Source organism: Neltuma alba, unplaced genomic scaffold, assembly GCF_004799145.2.
Source record: "Neltuma alba isolate B1F8T4 unplaced genomic scaffold, ASM479914v2 tig00011326_pilon, whole genome shotgun sequence".
NCBI lineage: Eukaryota > Viridiplantae > Streptophyta > Magnoliopsida > Fabales > Fabaceae > Neltuma > Neltuma alba.
The window spans coordinates 199363-223391 of record NW_021636032.1 but is presented as its reverse complement, the minus strand read 5'-3'; the positions used below and the strand labels follow the sequence as shown (position 1 = coordinate 223391).

Sequence of the window (24029 nt, the reverse complement as noted above, 5' to 3'; positions counted from 1 at the left end):
TAACATTGTCATTTTCAATGTGAACCCCAACAAAAAGATTTTAACTACATAAATTTTAGATGTGAGATTTTAAATCCAAAATCCAAATCCAAATCCATCTATCCATCCAAAGGCAGTCCAAAAGAATTCATATAAATAGCTATAATCAAGGAAATTTAATTTAATAAAAAGCATAAATCATCAATGTCAATATTAAGTAATATAAAATATAAAATTTCCAAACAAAAACAAGAATATAGTTTGGAAATATACCTACAGGTAGGGGTGTTCACGGGACGGGATGGGACCGGGACAGGCCCGTCCCGGTCCCGTCCCGGTGAACAGGGACGGGACAGGGTTTTAGTCCCGTGTCCCGTCCCGTTCCCCTCCCCGTTTTTTTTAAAAAAAAAAATACTATAATTTTTTATATGAAATTTGTTTATGTTATAATGCTTATTTTTTGTTAGGCTTTTAAAGATAAAAACATTATAAAAAATATTATGTAGAAAGCTCAATTATATAGTATAAAAAAAGTGTAAAAACAATACTGTAAAAAAAAATACGATAAAAGAAACACTATATAATGGCTTTATGAATATTTTATTGAGGAAGGAGATATTGTTCAGATTATACAACTTAAGAGTTAAAAAAATCACTATAAAAAATAATTATTATTATTAATAAGTAAATTGAATAATCTAATAATAATTATTAATAAATAATTTTTTTTAAAAAAATAATCCCGGGACGGGACGGGACGGGACAACCCCGTCCTGCGTCTCGTCCCGTCCCGTACTTGTCCCGTTCCGAAATTTTTTTGTCCCGTCCCGTCCCGTCCCGAACTCACCGGAACCGGGACGGGACGACTGGGACGGGACAAATTGAACACCCCTACCTGCAGGGCTAAAGCCAGAAATATGAGTTGACTCGTTGGGCTGTTCCAAAAGGCCCCTTTTTTTAGGCACGGGCCCAACATTATGAAGCCCGTTTCCAGGTCCAATTCGCTTAACAGTGTCAAGCCTAGGCCACGTAAGTAACTAACCGCTTTTTTTTTTTGGGGGGGGGAGGAACTAACTGCTATGTACTTTCCTTTTTTTTTAAAAAAGAAAGAAAAGAAAACTAAGTACAGTTTTCCTGGTTTCGCTGATTGGATCCCATCCCGAATTATCACGGAATGAGTCAAGGATTCTGGCTTTGCAGGATTTCAGGGGCTCACGGATCTCTCTATAATTAGCTAACAGCTCCCTGACGTGTTTTGTATTTCTCTGCGTCTCCTACCTCACTACCTCTGTCTCTTCTCCGTCTCCTGCAATTTTCTGGCGCTCATCATTCCATCTTTTTTCTCTTTACCCCTACATCCAAACAAAATCACTGCAACCATGTCCATATCAATTATTTAATTTGTCAGAAACCATCGCGTTCCAATCCCAATAGTCATTAATCCTTCTCTCCAACTAATATCATCCTCTTCTTCCTCTTGTTCCATCTCCCATTCCCCTCGAAATTTCATTCCTTTCCTTTTTTCCGTTTGTTTTTCTTTTCTGTCTACAGCCACTCTCGTAACATCCTCTTAAAACGAACCCATTATTGCTTGCCAGTCAATTAACCCCATGACTCGGCTATTTCGATCTAAATCCTGGGAATTTGTTCGTCGCACTGAGTTCAGCCCATCTCCTCTGAGTCCATCTCTCTGCAATTTCAAAAAGCAGGAGGAAGCGGAAGACGAGTTGGTCGGAGATGATGATTCGAGAAAATCCATCTCAAAAGTTGGTGTTGCTGATAATAATCAATCTCATTTTGCGATGCTAGACACCGTGGTGGAGGCGCTGAAAAAATCGCTGGTAACCTGTAGTGTAGAGAAGGAGGATGATTCTTCCATGGATATCAGCTGGCCGACGGAGGTTCGCCATGTCTCCCACGTCACCTTCGATAGGCTTCATGGTTTCTGGATTTGCCCTCAGAGCTCGAGCCGGAGGTACCGAGAAGCGCGAGGTAAAGCCGCTGCTAAGAACTCTACGTAACTCTTCATAAACGAGATACAAGCTTATAATTATCGATTATTATACTCCCATCCCAGCCTCCAAGTAATGATTTTATTGATTTAATTAATGCATTTGTTGACTTTATGTCTAATCCCGTATAGTTATGTTTGAGTTATGTTTGGATATGTTTGAGTTATGTTTGAATAGCTCACTTACACGTCGCATGATTTTCCGAATTTTAGTTATGTCTATTGATTTTATTGATTATTTAAGTAACATTGGAACTAATCACATAGGTCAAAATATTTGTTAAAATTAGTTCAAGACAATAAATATGTAGAAATTAAAAAATTTTTCACTAAAATGCCCTTATTTATGAGGGGGAGAGAGTATAAGAGAGAGAATAAGAAAATTATTATAACAAAGAGAATTATAAAAAAAAGAAAACGTGTGATAGAAAGATAATGGTTTAGAAAACGAGATAATAAATATATTGAGTATTAAATAAATAATTAATGAGGGTAAAATAGGGAATTCACTACAAAAATTTAAGACAACTTATAAATGTTGTTTATACTTAGAGACAAAAAAGAGATGGTAGCTGTTGCTTATAAAAAGGGACCAAGGGATTATCTTTTGGGTTCGACTACCTGCCTGGATTCCTACCACCGCTACTTTCACCGTTGTGATGCTACAACTCGAGAATGTTGTTAATTTATATTTGTAAAAGCTTTCTATAATGACCTAGCTTTTAAGGAAGAGTTAAATTTGCGGCTTCAAAGTCAATACCATTTGCAAATTGTCCTTACGTGGTCTTGCGTTTGTTGATGGAAGGCAATAGCTGGGAGCCAATCTGTTTTTGTCTTTCAACTATCTATCTTTCTGTTTATTTGGCATTAGCTCTTATATCGCGTTAATATCATTCAGTGCGAAGGTATTTGGGGTTTCTGCAGAGTCAATGGAATGCTCTTATGATGACAGAGGAAACTGCGTCCCAAAAATTCTGCTGTCAATGCAAAAGCAACTGTATTCCGAGGGAGGCCTTAAAGTATGTTATGTTTCAGTTAGCAATTAGTTTCTGAAATCATTTAACTTGTTCATCATAAATTTAAGTTTGAGGCTTAATCTAACATGGTTATTTCTTTAGGTAGAAGGAATATTTCGAATTAATGCTGAGAGCAGCCAAGAGGAATCTGTCCGTGATCAGCTAAACAAAGGTGCAGTCCCATACGGAACCGATGTTCATTGTTTATCTGGTTTGATCAAGGTACCTACGGATAGTTCTTATGTTCAGGTTTTACAATAAAAGGAAACCAATGTAGTTATTCTTTATTGGTCAGCATCACACTGTTGATTCTTCGATAATTGATCTTCATATATCATGTTTATATTACAGAATCTAGCAGCAAAACTCTTTAAAAACTGCATCGAAGGTTTTTACCCTGCTCGACTTTGTCAGCCAAATCGGTTTTCACCTTTGGTTCTTATCACTAAATCATGGCTTTGTCAATGGTTCTTTTAAGCATGTGGAAAAATATTGTCTTTAGGATCTTCGCTAAATCTTTCTGTATACTGTCTGCAAATTACTTGGAAAGGCATCTCCAACATGCCCTGATTCATATTTCTGCAGAAAGATTTGTGCACAAAAAGAGCTTGGACTTCTGTTGAGTTTGAGTTTGGAGCTAATGTGCCTCAATTTATTAACTGTTGCGTCTAGAGGTTAAATGTTACAGTCAATGCTGATAGCTTTTTGTGGAGCTTTGAAGAATCTCTTTTGCGCATTTTGACCATCCTTTTCATGGCTTGTAGGCTTGGTTTAGAGAACTTCCAACAAGAGTGCTAGATTCTCTCACGCCGGAACAGGTGGTAAATTGTAAAGCAGAAGAGGATTGTGTTAGTCTAGTGAAGTTGCTTTCTCCAACAGAAGCAGCACTGCTGCATTGGGTCATCAATTTGATGGCAGATGTTGTGGAGCATCAAGAGTTCAACAAGATGAACGCACACAACATTGCTATGGTTTTTGCTCCCAACATGACACAGGTTAGTTTATCAAAACCTGGAGGGAACTGTTTTATTTGTCCAAAGCCCATTCGTTTACCAACTTTAAATTTACGAGCAAGAGAACCTAATGTTTCACAATGGCATCATTTCTTTATCTGAGAAGCCTTCTCAAGAACTCCTACCTGACTAGCGATATGTTTAGCCAAATGAAATAATTATTGATTTATAAGATTTCCAAACGATCTAAAACATGTTTGGAAATCTAAGTGCTCGTACTGCGTGATTCTTTCAATCTATGTATATGGCGTGCTCAGTGATGATTGGCCGGTGTTATGCAGATAATGGATCCTTTGACTGCATTGACTCATGCAGTTCAAGTTGTGAAGTTCCTGAAGACATTGATTCTGAAAGTCCTTAGAGAAAGAGACAAATCAAATGCTGAGGCGAGGCGGCTTTCTCCATGCTCAGATTCTCCCTATTTGGAAACTGATCCCCTTCCTTCAAACTTTAACAGTGAGGAAGCTTGTGAGAAGAATGAAGATTCTTGTGCTAAAAAGCCAAGTCTCAAGGATAACTTCTTAAGGACTTCAACTTTGGGAGAATAGAATGGAGAATTAAGGAGAAAACTATGGATTTCGGAGGAAAGTGAATGTGTTATACATGATAGCACGCCTTCTAGACGTGAGATTAGAACTTCAGAATATAGATATAGGAGATATGACGGTGATCGTTGGCTAAGATTGAGGAAAAGATTGCACAAGCTATGGAGGCACCCTGTATTTTTGTGGAACAAAGCAAGTAAGCCTGCGACTTGAAGTCTTGGATGTTCTAAATAAAATATTGTGGTGCACGAGAAAAATGGAGAAGAAAGGAAAGAAGAAATCTTAATGATGGATTTTTTTTAATTTTAGACTCAAATATGATAATTTTTCATTTCGAATTGTTTAGATTGAAAAGATAAGGAAAAGAAAAGATGGGAAAGGGAAAACATATTCTTAAATTAAACAAAACTGTTTATATTGAAGTTACTTCTCTCCTTTGCACCTCTTCAATCCAGACATATTCCTGGTTGCTCACTTGAAATGCTTGAGGAGGGGCTGGTCACCTAATAAAATCTCATGTTACAACCTTGTTTCTTGTTGAAAATGTTAAGCATATATTTTTTGGGTATTGCGAGGTGTTTTGAGTTGTGTAAATTTAAATTCTCTTCATTCTTCATTATTAATCGCTCTCGTGAAAATATCCCTTCCTTTCATATTATAATAAATCTTTTACAAGGAATTTTGTTGCATTTTGTAGGACATTTTGATAGTTTCAATAAGCATTAAGTATTTCTTTTCTTTTTTTTCATATATGCTCATGTTCAATAAGTGCAGTGAGAGAAAGTGAAAATTAAAATGATATTGGAATTTAACATGATTAATAAGGGTAATATTGAGAATCATTTAAATTTTATGAAAAATTGAATTCCTTTAACTATTTTTAGTGATGCCTGTGAAGTAGTTAAAAAGAAAGAAAGAATAATTTCCTCTATTGAATATTTTATATATATATATATATATATTATAGAAGTATTTTTGAAGAAAGTGACATGCAAAAGTCCAACAACCAAATTAGAAATCAAAATATTAAAAAGAAAAAGAAAAACGGAAAAGGATAATATCTCCTGCCCCCAGGCAAGTTGCAGTGAGTCCATCCCCACCTGTGAACCCAATTGTCGGAATGAACCAGAAACGGGGCCCAATTCCGGCGTACCAATCGGGCCCCAACAAATTAAACTCTCTCTCTCTCTCTCAAATGTAAGAATGAATCGGTTGTAGTTTCACCAGTATAATCATATCCACGTGCACCTACTTACAAAAGAAAGTGGTGAAAGGGTTGGTCTGTATACGATCCAAGAACAAACAACATGAACTGGGGACTCTGAATTACCACATTTCTCTGTTTCTGGGCAAAAACAATCATCCTGGGATGGCATTCGCAGAGCATAGATGCTGCACTTCTGCGTTGAATTTTGAAACATCATCAGAGATGTTTGATTCAGCTTCTCAAAAGTATTTTTATGTGAATTGCGTTGAATTTTGAAACATCATCAGAGATGTTTGATTCAGCTTCTCAAAAGTATTTTTATGTGAATCCAAATAAAATTTTTCCCGCATATTTACCTTATACATAGTAAAATTAATTTTAAAAAGTCAATCCAAACATTCTTAAATGACAGACGAATTTCACTTGTCTTCTTACTCACGATCGCTGGGTGACAGAGTTCTAATAAACTTTCTTCCCTTGTACCACTGTGTATTATTAGGTCCTTCACCGACAACAAGCTATGAATATATATATATATATATATATCTCTCTCTCTCTCTCTCCATTAACACAATCAACTAGAGAGGCTTCAGTATTTACTCTCTTCAATCCTAAGCTAGGTAACTAATTCACAATGATTAATAAAATTAAGTAAGTTAGTTATTTATAAAAAAAATATATATGATTTCTCTAAAGTACCTCTTAATCAATTTATTGGAAACTGCTCATTTTATATAAAATTATCATGATATGTGTAATCAATAAGGAGAGTTTAAAGAAAAAATTACAATTTAAAAAGTTTAAAAAAATTAAAAGTTATATTTAAGATCAAAACAAATCTCTAATTACTAATTTTTATATTTAGGATCAGTCTAAGTGTAATACAGGGACATAAGAAAAAGAGGAATTGAGGAGGGTATCAAGATTAAGTTCATTAACGCATTTGCTCGTCTTAACTGACAAGTGTTAATAAAAATCAATGCGATTCATATGTGATATTGACACGTGTCAATAAAATATTGATTCAGCCCTCGCTCACTTTTTCAGTTTTTTGAAACTCATGAGTTAATATAAATTAAAAGGTCAATAATCAATCAAAAGACCGACCATATAATATTTTATTAATTTGCAGTTGCCTGGACATAATTTAAAACATGATTAATTAAATTTTATTGAATACTAGTTCACTTTTTCTTTCTTTTGAAAGTTTAACAAGTTAATAATAGATAGTGATGGTAATTAAGAGTGACACGTGCCGTATTATCATTCCACGATTTTATTTATTTATTTATTATCTTTTTCGTATGCAAGTTACCCCTTCGTCACATTTACGATATCATTGCGTTGGCTGTGAATTATGAGGAATACATAATTAGAGGAAATAAATAATTGAAAGTATTTTTGTAAAATAAACTAATAACCGCATAATATAGGGCTTGTTTGCTTCAAACCGGGCCCTTACATCCCTTCTGTGCAATGCAATATTAATTATGTTTGTTTCGATTTCCATTAATATTTATAAGTATTTTTATGTAAGTCAAGACAAAAATCTTACTATATATTTATCTTATAGTTTTTAAATCACAATTGAAAATTTATTTTTATAAGTTCTTTTTTGGGTCAAAGTTACAAGTTATTCCAAACAAGTCCAGCAATGATGATACTTGGGAGTTTTTAAAAAAAATGGTGCGATGAATTATTTTAATAATTATTTAAAGTTAATATATAATAAAAGGACCATTTTACCCTTAAACCCAATCGGCAGCAACCATTCCTCTGACGCAGGCAGAGGGCAGTGATAACTCATCTCTCTGCTTTCACTCATGTCTCTCCCTTCGTCTTTGTGCTTTTTTCCGAATCTGGGGCTTATTATTGTCGACAATTGACAGTAAATTGGCTTTCTTGTTTTCCCCTGCTCTTGGTTTATGGCTATTCTCTATGGGTTTTATTAGACAGAAGTGGAAAGAAAATATTCATAATGTTTTTGCCAAAGTTCGGTAAACAGTCCCGAAATTTTTCCCTTGCACATTTCTTTCTTTGTCAATTCATCTTCAAAGTTTGGGTGTAATAGGGGAAATAAAGAGCAGTAAACATGTAAATTGAGATGAGATGAGATTCTATGTTTATTAGTGTATATATGTTGATACTCAGCCTGAAAATGCAAAAAGATAGTCACTCAAATTTTCAGAGGCTATCAGGAGAAAATAAGAAATCCAGCAATCCAGCGGGATTATTAAGTTCGTTATTGGAAGCTTTTACTTGTGTCAATTTCTTTGTTATATTGCTAGTTGTGCATAATAATAAAAGATTTTTTTTCCCTAACAGAATGATGATATATTGATCTTTAAGCCCATAGAAAAGGAAGTTTTTCTGAAGTAAACGTCTGTACCGCAATGCAGCTTCACTTCATGCTTCCAACTGAATGAATTTGCAGTCTTTCCTGAAATGTTGAACGATGAGGTATGGTGTTAGGGATGTTGTTTATTAATCGCACGATTTACTATTTGGAGGGCAAATATGGTCTTTTCACATGTGTTATTAAGGCTGAAATTGACATTTTTATAAAGAATTGCAGGCCTGCAATGAGTATTCATAAGGTACCCCTGGGAATAGATACTACGGAAAAAAAAAAAGTGCAAACCTGTTTACTATCATTGAGCGTAACCAAATAGGTTAAATCACACGATGAGTGTTTCCACTGCACATTTGCAATGAGGTTGAAGCAAGCAAATTCATAATATTTGGGTTCATTTAGAATAGCTTATAAATAGTTTTTTAATTATGAATTACAAAATATGAAATAAATATATTAAAAGAGTTTTAATCTTGACTTACATAAAACGTATATATAAACACTTAAATAAACCAAATCAAACGAAATCATCAACCAGGGGATATCATGGATCATGATCCAATTGTAACACGTGCTTTGGTGTGTTTTACGTTAACAAATACTGCTATAATAAGAATGTTCAAGGAGGTATATTATAACAATTAATATGATGCACGCCGCATATTTTAATCCATCCACAAATGGCTTTATCATGTAATAAAAAGTAAGTCCTTGATTTGTTAATATTATTCATTGTGCGTCCCCTTCCTTCAAACTTTAACTGTGAGGAAGGTTGTGAGAAGAATGAAGATTGATGTCGTGCTGAAAAGCCAACTCTCAAGGATAACTTCTTAAGGACTTCAACTTTGGGAAGAGTAGAGTGGAGAAATTAAGGAGAAACTGTGGAGTTCGGAGGAAATTAAGTGAATGTGTTATAGATGATGGTACGCCTTCTAGACATGAGATTTTTTTTTTTTGACCAGATAAAAGTAACTTCATTAAAGAACAACAAAGATAAATACAAAGCCCAACAAGTACAACTGCACTAAAGACAGCCCAAACACAAAGGGAAACCAAACAAGCCCTAGACAAAACCTAACCCTAACAAAGAAGAGAGGGCAGCCGCCACCGTTACCAAGAACTTCAGTCATCATCGACCATTCACTAGAAGCAGTAGGGAAAGAAGTGCCATTACCAACACCAACACCAAAGCCATTATAAGGGGTGGGGGTTCGAAGAACCATCCCAAAGGACCCATCCCTCTTCTTGGCAAACCAACCCAACTGGTTGAACAACCTCCATGAGAAAACATCATAGGAGTAAAAGCACCCACAGCCACCAGAAAAATAGACGAAGGATGAGAAGGTGTTCTCGCCGACAGTTGCTGAGCGAACAAAATTGACGGAACAAAGACGTGCCCTTCGAATTCGCATCCACGAACAAACCACAATGATCCTCTGAAAGATGAAGCCATCAATGTGTAGGACCGTAGTCATCAAATCCCAGCCCCCAAAAATACAAAACGAAGTCGCCATGAGAGGTCTGCCGTCAATGAAGCCCTCAGATCTTAAAATAGCCGCTAAAACCAGACACACCACCGAAAAAGCCTAAAAAGACATACAAAGAAACTAAGGATAACACAGAAAAACGGTCATCTCCTCCCCCAGTCGGAGCCGGGGGAGGAGATACCGTGCAAGAAAGCTCGTCCGCTTGACGAGGGAAGAAAACTCTCACCACCCTTGCAATTTCGAGAGAGGGAGAGAGAAAGGAGCAACACAAAGTGACCTATTTCTAGACATGAGATTGGAACTTCAGAATATAGACATCATAAGGGGGATGGTTGGCTAAGATTGAGGAAAAAAATTACACGAAAGTTATGGAGGCACCCTGTATTTTTGTGGAACAAGACAAGTAAGCCTGCGACTTGAAGTCTTGGATATTCTGAATACAAGGCAGCAGAAGAAGAAGTTTGGGCCTTTTTGCTTTGAGCGGAGTTATGAGTTCAGAAGCTGGGAGGTGTTAACTTAAGACTAGCATCCCATTGTTTCAATAGTTTTAGGGTTCCTGTGCTTTGAGGAAAATGGAAAAGGAAGGAAAGAAGAAGTCTTAATGATAGATATTTTTTTAATTTAGACTTAAATATGATAATTTTTCATTTCAAAAAAGAAAGAGAAGAAAAGAAGATGTATTTTTAAATCAAATAAAACTGTTAATATTGACATTTCTTCTCTCCTCTGCACCTCTTCAATCAAAACTGTAACATCCCATTTTTTTAATTTATGTTTTTATTTGTTTGGGGACTTAGTACGGGTAGTGTTATATATATAAAAAATTATTATAAAATAAAAGAGAAGGAAACAATATATTTAGATGTAAAGATTAAATAGAAAATAAGAATCTGAAATAATTAAAGAGAGCTATGTATAAATATTTAAAGATAAATAAAAGGAGGATAAAATATTTAAAATATTATATTTAGGAAAGAATGGTTTAAATTTTAAATTACCATATCTGATAGGATTTTGATAATAATAAGAATAATAAGCAAGATCAGATGAGATATAGAAATATAAGATTATATTAAAAAAAATTAATTTGAATTTTATAAGTTTTAGGGATATATTTTAGAAACCTAAAACCTACTCCTACTCCCATCTAATATCCTTATCAGCCGCCATACTCCAAAAACCCTTCTCTTTTCTTACTTCTTCTAAATACATTCACGTTGCCACAAGCTTTGGACGGCTTTTGGGAGATCTCACGCAGGTGTGAACTTGCTCCTTCTCTTATTCTCTTTTATTGATTTCCTCTCTCCCATTGTCTTTCCCTCACGTCTCTCTTTCTTTTTTGTGTCTAATCATCCTTCCTCATGTCAGAAGCATCTCACGCACATGGTCACATATAGATACATATATTAGTAGGTAGAGGGGAGTGGTTACACACACACATGCCACACGTACACACACACGCACAAATTGGTAGGTACGGAGGAATAGGATGCACTTGAATAAACAAATTAAATAAATTTTTGATGGTGATATACTTGAATTAAAAGTAATAATGTCTAGATATGTTGTCAAAGTTTGAGTGAACTCTGTTATTTTAGTCTTCAGCATTTTCTTTGGTCTTGGATAATTTCTTTCTTCAACCCATAGTTATAGGTACCTACACAATATGAGACTGGTTTAATTTAGAATCTGAAGGCTTAAGAAATTCTAAGAAGACCGCAAGACTTTCGTATAATTAGTTATCATAGTGAGCTAAATAAATTATAATGGAATATGAATCTAGAAGAAGCTGTACGTTTCCATGGGGTAATACTAAGGCTTTAGGATAGTTTTAAAGAAATTAGGTTTTAATAGTTCAAAACTGTATGTTAATATTATACATGTGATTTTTGTAGCCTCTTACGGAGAACATTGATTGTTTGGAAAATTGCTATTTGAATCCTTGTAGCTAAAGGATAACAGGTAACGTGAATTCTATTCATCTTACTTACTGGTGACTCCTACGAGTTCCTTTCAAAGCATGAAAATTTATGAGGATGATTTGATTATCGTTTTACGAAAAGATTTATTAGGAATTATGGCAACCTTTTATAGATTTTAAATTAGCCTTGTGGGACTTTATTTTGTTGAAGAGGAAATTCTTGTTGGAACTTTAGGAGGTGGATGAGAGGACCATGTTTGCCATAGTGAGTGGTCCAACTTAGAATTATTTATTTACTATTTATCATTTATTATTTATTAATTATTATTTTAGTTATCTGTGTTGGTTGTGGAAACTTATATGGTGCTGTGGCAAACCATACTGAATGAGCATGAAATTGTGAAATATCGTCTTGTGTGTTATAGTTGAGAATGTCATATATAAATTGAATAGCTATGGATGTGAATATGATAAATTACTATGAATTGTGATTGGATAATATTCTGGGGAGGAGATTGAAAAGACCTCTTCTTAATACATAATTATAAAACTATTTTTAAAATGATAACCATGGTAGAAAAAGAATTGAGTTAGAGTGTTAAAATACTACCATGGTTATAAAGAGTTTGATGTATTTCGAAAACATCCCAAGTGGCTTAGGATACATAAAACACCCATGGGTTTAACAATGTAGAACAAAACCTCAAGGCACAGTAACCGCCCACAAGCCCAACATAATATTCATCCCACAAAGACTTAGGGCACAAGAAACACAGGGTGTTCAACCCAGCCCATAAGTCATACATCGCACACAGCAGAGTCTTATGGCCTGCAGCCATTTTAACAGTATTCCATCAAATACAGTCATCCAAACAAAAGAAAGTATACGTCAACACAGTCGTGGGCCCTAAGATGGCAATATACATAACATTACATGCCTAAACCAAAAGACTACTAGGCTATGCTCTCCTATGCCTCTGGTTTCTTCCCTTCACGTCGAGCCAAACTAGATGGCTCTCCTAAAAAGTATTGATGAATAGCGGGGTGAGACGTAAAGTCCCAGTAACCAAGTATTAATTTATGACATATACAAGTAGGATGGTAAGTTGGTGAAGTAGTGCTTAAATATAGTTTAAGAAATAAATGATACTTTAATAGATACAATCACATAAAAAGAGTATATCTCTCCATCCACAACACAATTCATATAAAAGTACATATATGCAACAACACAATGAAATATGCCCTCCCATCACCTTGCTCCTCCTTATGACTCCTTGATAAGGACCCGGGCTTTCTGTGCTGAGTAACCCGGCCAAATGTCACCCCACTCACATCAAGCAACGGGCCCCCTCCTGTACCTACACCGCCCAAGAATGGACTATGGTGCAAGAGGTGTCTACCCAAGAGTTCGTTCTCAATTCCGGGCCAAGGAAAAGGAAGAACTACAGGGGTCTAACAATAAGGCCAAACACTGGGATCAATAGTGTAGGCATGCCGCGCGGGCTTCAAGAACAATTATCCTCCACATAACAAAATCCCATCCTCCACATATGAACCCCATGCATAGTCACAATATAAATCAAAATATCACAATCTTCAAAGTAAGATGATATAATTTCAAACAAAGTATAACACATTTTCATTTCATTTAATAACATAATACTAGTATATTAAATTCAGTACTACACGAAAACACAATTCCAATAAAACACAACTCAAACAAATTAGATCAACATACTTCCCACTTCACCAAAATTTGTCATATAATAAAAATATATTTTATTCACAGGCATACTTTACAAATTAACTAAGAAAATAAAAACATAATAAACACCTTACAATCCAAAGCGTGTATATAAAATAAATTAACCCCGGTTACCTCTATTCCAAGCTTAACCTCACAGCTTGAGAAATAAGAGCGCAAATTACAAACTCCGAAGTACAAGATAATCTACAAATAATATAGATACAATTTATTATACATACAAATAATTAACTTAAATTACAGAATTTATTATTAATAATATTTATACATATATTTACTATCCAAAATTCTTACTTCAAATAACAATTTTTCTCTACCCAAATAACTAATTTAAATTATAAATATTTATAAAATATGGTTTTTATCTAATATTGTAAGAATCTCAATTTATAACTTAAATTTCCAGTTTCAAAATTTTTCTAATAATATAGTCTTAACCTATTTTACATTTTAAAACTGATTAAAATATCAATAATACATTAAGTAACCCAAATAAGTTATTTAACTTAAATTTAATCGGTAAAAACATTCTATATATCTTGAATAATACATTTTTCAACTAAAATCTTAGTTTAAAATTCTCAAAACAATCATAAACAAATATAAACCGATTAAAATTTTAATAATATATCGAACAACCCAAATAAATTATTTAACCTATTTTTAATCGGTATAAATATGATATATATCATGAATGACAGATTTTTCAACAAATAAATTTAATTTTTAAATACCATAGATAATAAATAGACAAATCTAAACCAGTTAAAATTAACTACTTATTTATCTCTAAATTTCTACAGTCATATATTGTCAAAAAATCATTACTTACTTTGTACCCAGCTCACAAAATTTCTCTAAACAGTGTAGTAATACTACTAATATAAAGCTCTAAATATATAGGAAATATTCATAGAGAAAAAATTTAATAGAAAGAAGTGTTTAATGTACCTATATGATCCCCAAATGCTAGCACGTCCTTGCAGAAATCTTCACTCACTCTCTTGTTCTTTGTTTTTCTTCCTACGTCTCTCACCTCTCTTTCTCTACTCTACACAACACTCACACTCTTCTATTTATCCTTTAACATGCCAACCAACCTTCGTCAATTTTCTTCCTTCATTTATTGTTCTTCCCATTTTTCCTCCTCCCTCTTTAATTACCCGCGTGAAAAATTCTTCTTGGCCTTCAATTCACCCCAGCTTTTCCACCGACTTTGGTGGAAAAGTTGGGGTGTGTTGTTGTTTGTTTTTTTTTTTAAATATTAATAATATATTATTATTTAATAATAATAAAATATTATTTTACATTATTTAATTTTTTTTTTAAGGATGTTACAGAGATTGTGCAGAAGCATATGATATTGTGACCACGTGATAGGCCGTCATATGGCGCTCTATGGCTGGCCCATATTACCAAGGCAGTAAACCCTGGGCTTGCGACACTCCAGAGGTATCCCAGGGTAGTAAACCCTTTCTGGAGGAAACCCATAGCCCTTGTGTGCTCTGTCGACTTTGGCCGGTCCGCATCACACTTGTGGGAAGCTTGTGAGAGTCAGTTATGACGTGGGTAGCAATTAGCCCATGGGTTCAGTCGGCAGTTATAAGGAGGTTATAAGGTGGAATTGAAAATTTAATGTATTGTGATAATGTGACAACTATGCTGCATTTTATTTAGTTTGAATATTATGACCTAATGTGATCTTGAATGATATGTCTGTCTGCGTGCTATTCGTATGCTATTGGTAACTATTGATTTTGAACTGTTAGTCCTACTTGGCACCTCGTAAGGGTACTGGTAGGTAAGGTGGGTAGAATTTATGTTACTGAGACAGTGGTCTTATTCCGTTACTTCACCAATTTCAGGTGAGAGCAGCAGGGGAGATGCAGGGGGAAGGCACTGTAAGCGTGAGGTCACTTACACTAGTGACTGCGCTTCGATTCTAGAATTTATGTTTGGTTTACGTTTAATTGCCACCTAGGAGCCATGATGTTCTTTAAACTGTTATTGGCTTATTTTGGACTTGTTATTACTACTAGAGTGTTTTGCTTCTTTAGCTATGGATATTTTTATTGATTGCTTTAGGGGCCTTAGACCCATAACTGAACATTGCGGCAATTGCATCTGAATAAGTAAGTCATTTAGTTATGCCTTTCTTGTGATTTATTTTATATCATGTCTATGTTAACCAGGTATGTTGGGGATTTAAATAACCATGTTAGGGGTTAAGCTTTTTTTTTTTTTCTAACATGGTTAAGGTGAAGTAGTAAGTATGATATTTTTATAACCATGATATGTGCTTGGGTATGGTATCTCTTTTTATATATCATGGTTATTTAGCGAACTAAAACAAAAGTTAAGATTCTTCTTTTATGTACCTTAGTAAACACACGCATGTGCTACTTGTATGTTTAAGTATGGCATAGCTTTATATTGGATATTACAAAAACAACCTTGTCTCTTGTTAAAAACGTTGAGCATATATTTTTTGGGTATTGCGAGGTGTTTTGAGTTGTGTGAATTAAAATTCTCCTCAATAATCTTCATCACTAGTCGTTGAGGGTCCCCATTTATTAACTTGGCGCTCTTTGTGAGGTTTTTTTTAACCAAAGACAAAATGAAATATATTAAAATGAAGCAAGTTTAAAGGTTACATATTGTAAACAAATAGAAAAGGAACTAAGATTTACAAAACCATCTTTAGAAATAACTTTAACACTAACAAAAAAAATTATAAATAAGCCCGAGAATTTCCTGCCAAATAATAATGAGGGGTTTGTCAGAGTGTCAAAAATTTGTATGAATCTTTTTTCAATATAGTAAATGCCTTGCATAGAGTTGGCTAGGGCTGTGCAAAAAACCTGGTAGTCCAGGTAACCCGGTCCAACCCAATATGATCCGGTCCAGATAAAATCAGTCCAAAAAGAAAATCGGACCAGACCAGACCTGACTGACTGGTCAGGCTAGACCAGGCTCAGGACCAAGTGATCAGAACACTTAGTCTGGTCTGGTCTGGCCCAAATATACATATATATATATTTCATATAAACCTAAGTACTTACTAGTTACTACCTAACGCTGTCATTCGGTTCGCTTATCTGAAATCTGAATGGTAAATCATTAAATGAATGTCGTTGCTAACTCGCATCTCACCCTCTCAGGCTCTCACCGTCTCACGTGCGCGTATGTCTCCCTGCTCTCGGGTTGCCCTCTCCACTCTCCCTATCTGAAATTCTGAACTTTTGCTGAAGAAGCCCTAGCAGGTAGTAGCGACGGTGTCTCCTCTGTCAAACAGTTGATCTCCTCAACCCTGTCCTCCTTCATCGGCGCATTGCTACTCCACCCCTCCTTCATTGGTCTATTCTCGCTCCACTCCTCATTCATCGTAGTGCTCTGGTTCCAGTCCTCTTTAACCAGTTTGTTCGTTCTCCTCCAGTCCTTCATTGTTGTGTTTGAGGTAGTTATTCTTGTTCTACTTTTCTCCTTCACTCTGATTTTTTCCAGAAATTCGATTAGGAATTTTCCCAGATATTCGATAGAGACCTCCGGTTAAAATTTTTCAAAAGTAACTTATCTATGTAAATATCGTGAATGTTGGTGATTTTTATGTGCCTAGAGACCTACGGTTAAAATTTTTCAGAAGTAACTTATCACTCAATCGAAAATGATGGGTTATTTATTTTCTTGTTTATGTGTTGTCATGAGTTACAATTCACCACGCTAATCTGTTTCACTATTGAAGCCTGTCTTTATGTAGGATTTTTATATGAAAAAGGATAAGAAGTTGATCAAGTAGTCATAGGCGTAGTCGTGTAGAAGACAATAAACCTTTGTAGTTTGTACGAGTTCATTCTCTGTATAATCTACTATGGCAAAAAAAAATATGATATGGGTTGATTATGTCAAAAAAGACTTGATTATTAGGATGTTGAATTTGGCAAAATTGGCCACCATTCAAGGGGAAGAGGTTAAAGAGACCAATGTTCATTGATAATTGAAGCTGAACTTAAGGAAATAGTGTATTTGAGCTTTTATTTGTGATATTTAATGATATTTATTTGTGCTTTTATCTTCGTGCAGGCATGGATATTGACCAATCTTCAAGTGTTGACCAATCTCAATCTTCTCCCTTTATTGGCAAGAATGTAACTCCAACCCCTAGTACACCATCTTCGACGCCTAGTGGTTCTAATCCTCATCCTCACCAACCTCCAACCACCATAGAATGTCCTCCCCTGCCCAAGCAGCTACAACTGGAAATGAAGCTACAGAAGGGGAGTAAGAAGAGAAAACAAACCTAAGAAGAAGCAATCACAAGTGTGGGATCACTTTACTAAGTTACCATTAGAGGAGACAAATGGAGAGATTAGAGCTGCATGCAAGTATTGCAATATAGATTATGCTTGTGACCCAACCAAGCATGGGACAACATCTTTGAAAAGACATTTGCGAAAATGTCAAAGAAATCCACATAAGGCTACACAAATACCAAAACAATCTATGTTGAATTATACTACACCGAGTGGGCAAGCAGGAAGCTTGATGCCTCATATGTTCAATAAAAAATGATGTCGTAAGGCTCTTGCTGAGTTCATCATATGTGATGAGATGCCATTTAGGTTGGTTGAGAAGCAAGGCTTTAGAAACTTTTGTCAAAGAGTTAGAGCTGCGATTTCAAATCCCTTTAAGAACAACAGTTGCTAAAGATTGTTGGCAATTATATCTTGGTGAAGTTAGGATCTTAAAGAATCTATTGAGGCAATGTACTAATCGTATTTCTCTCACTATGGATTGTTGGACATCGGTTCAAAATTTCAATTACTTGTGTCTCACGGCTCATTTCATTGATAATGATTGGAAGTTGCATAAAAGGATTCTTAATTTTTGTATGATTGAGAATCATAGGGGTGAGGGAAAGACAATTGAGAGGTGCTTGTCAGATTGGAAAGACAATTGAGAGGTGCTTGTCAGATTAGGGCATACAAAATGTGTTCACCATTACTATGGATAATGCAACATCTAATGACTCGGCCTTGATATATTTGAAAAGAAGATTAAAGAACTGGAAGGGTCTTGTTTGTGGTGGTGATTATCTTCAACTACAATGTTGTGCACATGTTGTCAATTTGGTTGTTAATGATGGCTTGAAAGAATTGAAAGATGCCTTTGAATCAATTCGGAATGCTATTAGATATGTTCGTTCTTCCCCTGCACGTCTTTAAAAATTTAAAGATGTTTGTGAATTGGAAATGTTGGATGCCAAAAATATGTGCTGCTTGGATGTTAACACTAGATGGAATTCCACATATATGATGTTGGATGTTGCTTTGAAATTCCAAAAGGCATTTGAAAGATTGGAGGATGAAGATGAAGATTATGTGACATACTTTAATAAAGGTTCAAGACATGATGGCCCTCCTAACAAGCAAGCTTGGCATAAGGCACAGGTCTTTCTTACATTCTTAATAGTGTTTTTTGATGTGACATTGTTATTTTCTAGCTCACTAACAGTTACTGCGAACATATGTTTCCATCAAATTGCACTAGTTCATGAACTGTTGGATGAGACTACTCAGTCTGATGACTCTCTTCTTAGGGAGATGTCCTTAAGCATGAAGATGAAATATGAAAGTATTGGGGAGCGGCAGATAATTGAATCCTTTGTTGATTATTGCTATGATTCTAGATCCTCGATACAAGCTTGCATACATCAACCATGTTTTTAAGCAACTTTTTTCTGATCTTGAACTTTGTATGTCCATGAAAAACAAGGCAAAAAAACACTTTGTATCACCTATTTGAGGAGTACTCTGCAGTGATTGGTCCTGAAACAAGTAGATCTGGTGGTTCTAGTACTTGTACTTCTTCTGGCAGTGCCAATACTTCAAATGCGAATGATGGTAAAAAAGACCCTGGTCGTAGATGGTTGGCATCCCAGAAAGAAAAGAACTCATCTGTAGATACTTAATCAGAGTTGGATAGATACCTTTCAGCTAATTTATCAGAAGACATTCCTAATGATGATGATAATTTTGATATACTGACATGTTAGAAGGTTGATTCTACCAAGTATAGAGTGCTTTCCATGATTGCACATGATGTAATGGCCTATACTAGTATCTACAGTGGCTCCTGAATCAGCTTTTAGCACTGGAGGACGTGTTGTGGATGATTATAGGAGTTCTCTATCTCCTAGGATGACTGAAGCACTTGTTTGTGCTCAAAACTGGCTACTTGTTGGGTAGTCTATATCAAACTTGGCCTCTTTGTTGACTGAATTTGACAACTTTCAAGAGACTGATAATGTTGTTAATATTCAGGTAATATTTTTAATTATATGCTTCTCAATTCAAAATAAATTATTTCATTAATTATTACTAATTCCTTCTTCTTATATGTATATATATAATTTGTTTTTGCTAGATGGATCCAGTGTAACAAATGGAGGAGGAGGAGAAAAATGAAAGAAGATGATTGATGTTCAACATTATGGAAATTAGATTTCAATCATTTGTTGTTCACTTTGTCTTGTTGTGTGTAATGTTATAGACTTGATGTTATGATGGATTATTAGATTTTATCATTAGAACTTGTATTTTATTGTTGTTGATGTTGTTGGATATTTTAGATAATGATTTTTTATTATTAATTGCATATTAGTTAATAGTTTTAATTGAACTTTTGGTTGGCAAAATATGAAATTTTGCACTTGGATTGAGTAGAACCATGGAGTAGATACAAATAAGTAGGGGAAAAAAAGATGAGGACTTGAAACTAGGGAAAAAAAAAGAGGAACTGGACTGCCTGGACAGTCCAGGCAGTCCAGGGGACCAAGTCTAGTCCAGCCCGAACTCAGGCTGGCACTGGACTAGACCAGACCTCGGGCTGCTTTGTCCAGCCTGAGGTCTTCCCTAGACTAGACCTCGAGTTGACACCTAACCTGGTCTAGTCTGGTCCATGATCACCCCTAGAGTTGGCCCTAGAATTTAATAGAATTCTGAGACCAACTCGAAGAAAATAATTTCCTTTGAGAGAATTGAAAAAAATAAAAGAGGATGACACAAATCTAGACTTTCAGTCTCCTGCCTCCTTGCAAGTTGCAAAGATTTCATATCCTCGCCTGAGAACCCAATTAATGGAATGAAGATTGAAGACTTTGCAGAGCAGGCCCAAACATGGAACAAGGAGACCTTTGGGCTTATTGGACATTCCAAGAGAAAATTAAGAGCTCGAATTTTAGGCGTCCAGTGCACTCTTGAAGGATACCTGTATTCCCAATGGCACCTTAATCTGGAAAGATCCCTATTGCAAGCCTACGAAGAAACATGTCTTCGGGAGGAAACTCTTTGGCTGCAAAAATCAAGAAGTAAATGGATCTTAGATGGAGACAGGAACACCCACTACTACCACTCTAAAGCTTTAATTCGAAGAAGGAAAAACATGGTTTGCATGCTCAAAAAAAATGATGGCTCTTGGGAAGCGAATTAGTTAAAACTCTAGGAGATGGTGACTGACTATTTTAAAAATCTGTATACCAAGGACCCCTACCCTGTAGAACCATTCCAATATGCAGGTTTGTTTCCTCCACTTTCAGATTCTATGCTTCTCTCTCTTGATTGCCCTATTACTAAGGCTGAAACCAAAATTGCTCTTTTTGACATGGCTCTGTTGAAATCACCGGGGTTGATGGCTTGCACACCCACTTTTTCCAAGCACACTAGGAGATCGTTGGAGACTCCCTCTTTGCTGAAATTAAGCGAATTTTGCTAGGGAAGAAATTGATAAGAGATTCAACAAAACCCTCATAGCTCTTATCCTAAAAGTACAAAGTCCTCAGACTCTTAAAGAATTTAGGCTAATAAGCTTATGTACCACGGTCTATAAAATCATCACCAATATCATTGAGAATCGCCTCAAGAATGTAATGCCTATGCTCTCCCTACCTTACCAGTCTAGCTTCATCCAGGGCCGGAACATTGTTGACAACATCATAATTGTGCAAGAAGCCATCGACTCCATGAGGAAGAAAATTGGACAGACATGCTGGATGGCCATAAAAGTAGATCTATCAAAGGCCTTTGACAGATTGAGTTGGGATTTCATAGTTGACACCTTAAAGGATGCCCGAATTCCTGAAAGGTTAATCTTGATAATTATGAAATGCTTATCCACTGCCTCTATGCGAGTGATTTGGAGTGGGAAACCGACAGGTCTCTTCAACGCCTAGCAAGGAATTCGGCAAGGCGATCCTATCTCACCATATATTTTTGTCCTATGTATGAAGAGGCTTTCCCAAGCAATCCAAAAAGAGGTTAAGCTAAAGAAATGGCATCCAATTAGAATGGGGTGAAGAGGTCCCCCCATCTCTTTTTTGTAGATGATTTAATCCTTTTTGGGCACACTATGACGAATCAAGTCAACGTCATACCCGGACTACTTGAGGAATTTTGTAAATCCTCAGGTCATAAGATAAGTGAAGCAAAAACACGAATTTACTTTTCCAAAAATGTCTCCATTTTGACCGCAAACCACATTTACAGTGTGCTAAGCTACAAGAAAACTGATAATCTAGGAAGGTACCTGGGAGTTCCCTTATTGCACACCCGTGTGACAAAGGAGACATACAGCTATCTAGAGGAAAAAATACAACAGATGGCAGGATAGAAATCCAAATGCTTGTCCTTAGCTAGAAGGATAACACTCGCCCAGTCAGTGCTTTCTACCATCCCAATGTATGCCATGCAATCAAATCGCCTACCAGTAGCTACATGTTAACGCATCGACCTAACCATCCGAAAGTTTATCTGGGGCTCTTCTGCCTAAAAGAGAGGTATTCACTTACTGAAATGGGAACAAGTATGCTAACCGAAGGAGAATGGAGGATGCAGACTTAAGGATATTGGTGCACAAAACTCTGCTTTTCTCATGAAGCTAGGATATGCCATCTTTAATAAGCCTCACCTCTTATGGGTCCAAATACTGAGGGAAAAATATGGATGGCCCGTATCCATACCAGCGGCAAACAACACCAGAAATGGGTCATACCTTTGGAAAAGCCTGCTAGCATTATGGGAAGACCTCCACCTAAGTCTAAAGTGGAAGGTAGGAGATGGAAAAACAATTCGATTCTGGGCCGACCACTAGCTTGGTGACCTGGGACCCTTGGCCAATCTCTCCTTTCGACCTATCACAAATACTGATTTACAGAAGCCTCTACACCAATCCGTAATTGACGAAGGAACCTGGAAATGGGAAGAATTCTGCAACGACTTGCCTTCACAAACACTTGAACAGATTTCTCAAATAGGCCCTCCTAGTGCTAATATGGAACCTGATTCACTGGTGTGGCACCTCACTAACTCAAGTGAATTCACCATTCAATCTGCCTACACGCGCATAAAGGAAGACAAATGGAATGATGGTTCTTCTCACTGGAATTTGGCCTAGAAATGGCTAGGGGCATAAAGAGTTAAAACGTTCTTGTGGTTAGCTATGCATAACAAACTTCTTACCAACCAAATTAGGTTCAGAAGGAAGATGGTGCCTAGTGAAGCTTGTGAGCTTTGTGGAGATACCTCTGAAGACCTAAACCATGTCCTATGACACTGTAGCTTAGCCTCTGCTTGTTGGAGCCTTGCTGTCCCTACCTCGAGGCAGCATCTGTTCTTCACCCAACCTTATGACAGGTGGCTCAAGGAGAACTTAAGAGTCAACAGCCAAAGTAAACAATGGAGCATTGTGTTCGGACTCTTATGTTGGAAGCTATGGGACGCGAGGAATCGCTGCCTTTTCTCACATGAAGAAACAAACCCCATTAGCTTAGTAAATAGAGTGTTAGCTTGGACTGACTACACCATTAGAGCGCTAGAACATTATAAGCATCTTGGTGTTAGCTGGTCATCTTGTCACCTTGTCTTTTTTACTCTGTTTTCGTTTGTTTCCCCTTGTACTCTTGTAAGCTTGTTTTCAATAATACACCTTTCATTAAAAAAAAAAAAAAGGAATGAACAAGAAACGGGGACCAATTCTTGCGTACTAGTCGCCCCACAAGAAATTAAGGATTTAAAAATTTCTTAATTTTAATAAGGTGGATTTAAAAAATTAAAAAGATAGAATTAAAAGCTTTTAATTAATTTTTTTTCTTATTTTTTGACCTTACATCTTATCTTTATTAAAATTTTATAGCCACACTTTTCTAATTTTTCACAATCAAGTCTTAAGAAAGAGAAATAATTATTAAAAGGTTTCAATAATAATCTCAGCACCCTATAATAACAAGTTCTAAAATGGAGAATGACAACTTGTAGAATTTATTTTTTAATTTTTTTTGGGATTTAATTGTAATTCTCCTAAAATTTTCTCTTCCCTTCTCTCTCTTTCATTTTCTTCATACTAAACATAGAATAAAACTCTAAAATAAATGTTCCTTCTCTCTCTCTCACTCTAATGTAAAAATGACCAACACGGCATGAGTATGATGAAAAGAGATAATTTTCAAGATTTGAATCCCTGTTGAGAGAGAAATTCACAAGTATTCGACACTGTCTCGAATATGATTTTCTCTAATAAAACAATACCTATACTTAGCCAAAATAAATAAATAAATAAATAAAATATAAAAATGAATCTGTTGTTGCAGGCTTGTAGTTTTAACAAATGAAGCATAAAATATAATCCACATGCAATTTTTTTTAACCATGCTTTTTATTGGAGGTAATCATATTCAAAG

At 35.7% G+C, this 24029-nt stretch overlaps 1 pseudogene; it reads left to right on the top strand.

Annotated features, from left to right (window-relative positions):
• Positions 1–1429: 1429 nt before the first annotated feature.
• Positions 1430–4567, top strand: LOC114712002 (rho GTPase-activating protein 3-like; annotated as a pseudogene).
• The last annotated feature ends 19462 nt before the right edge of the window (positions 4568–24029 follow it).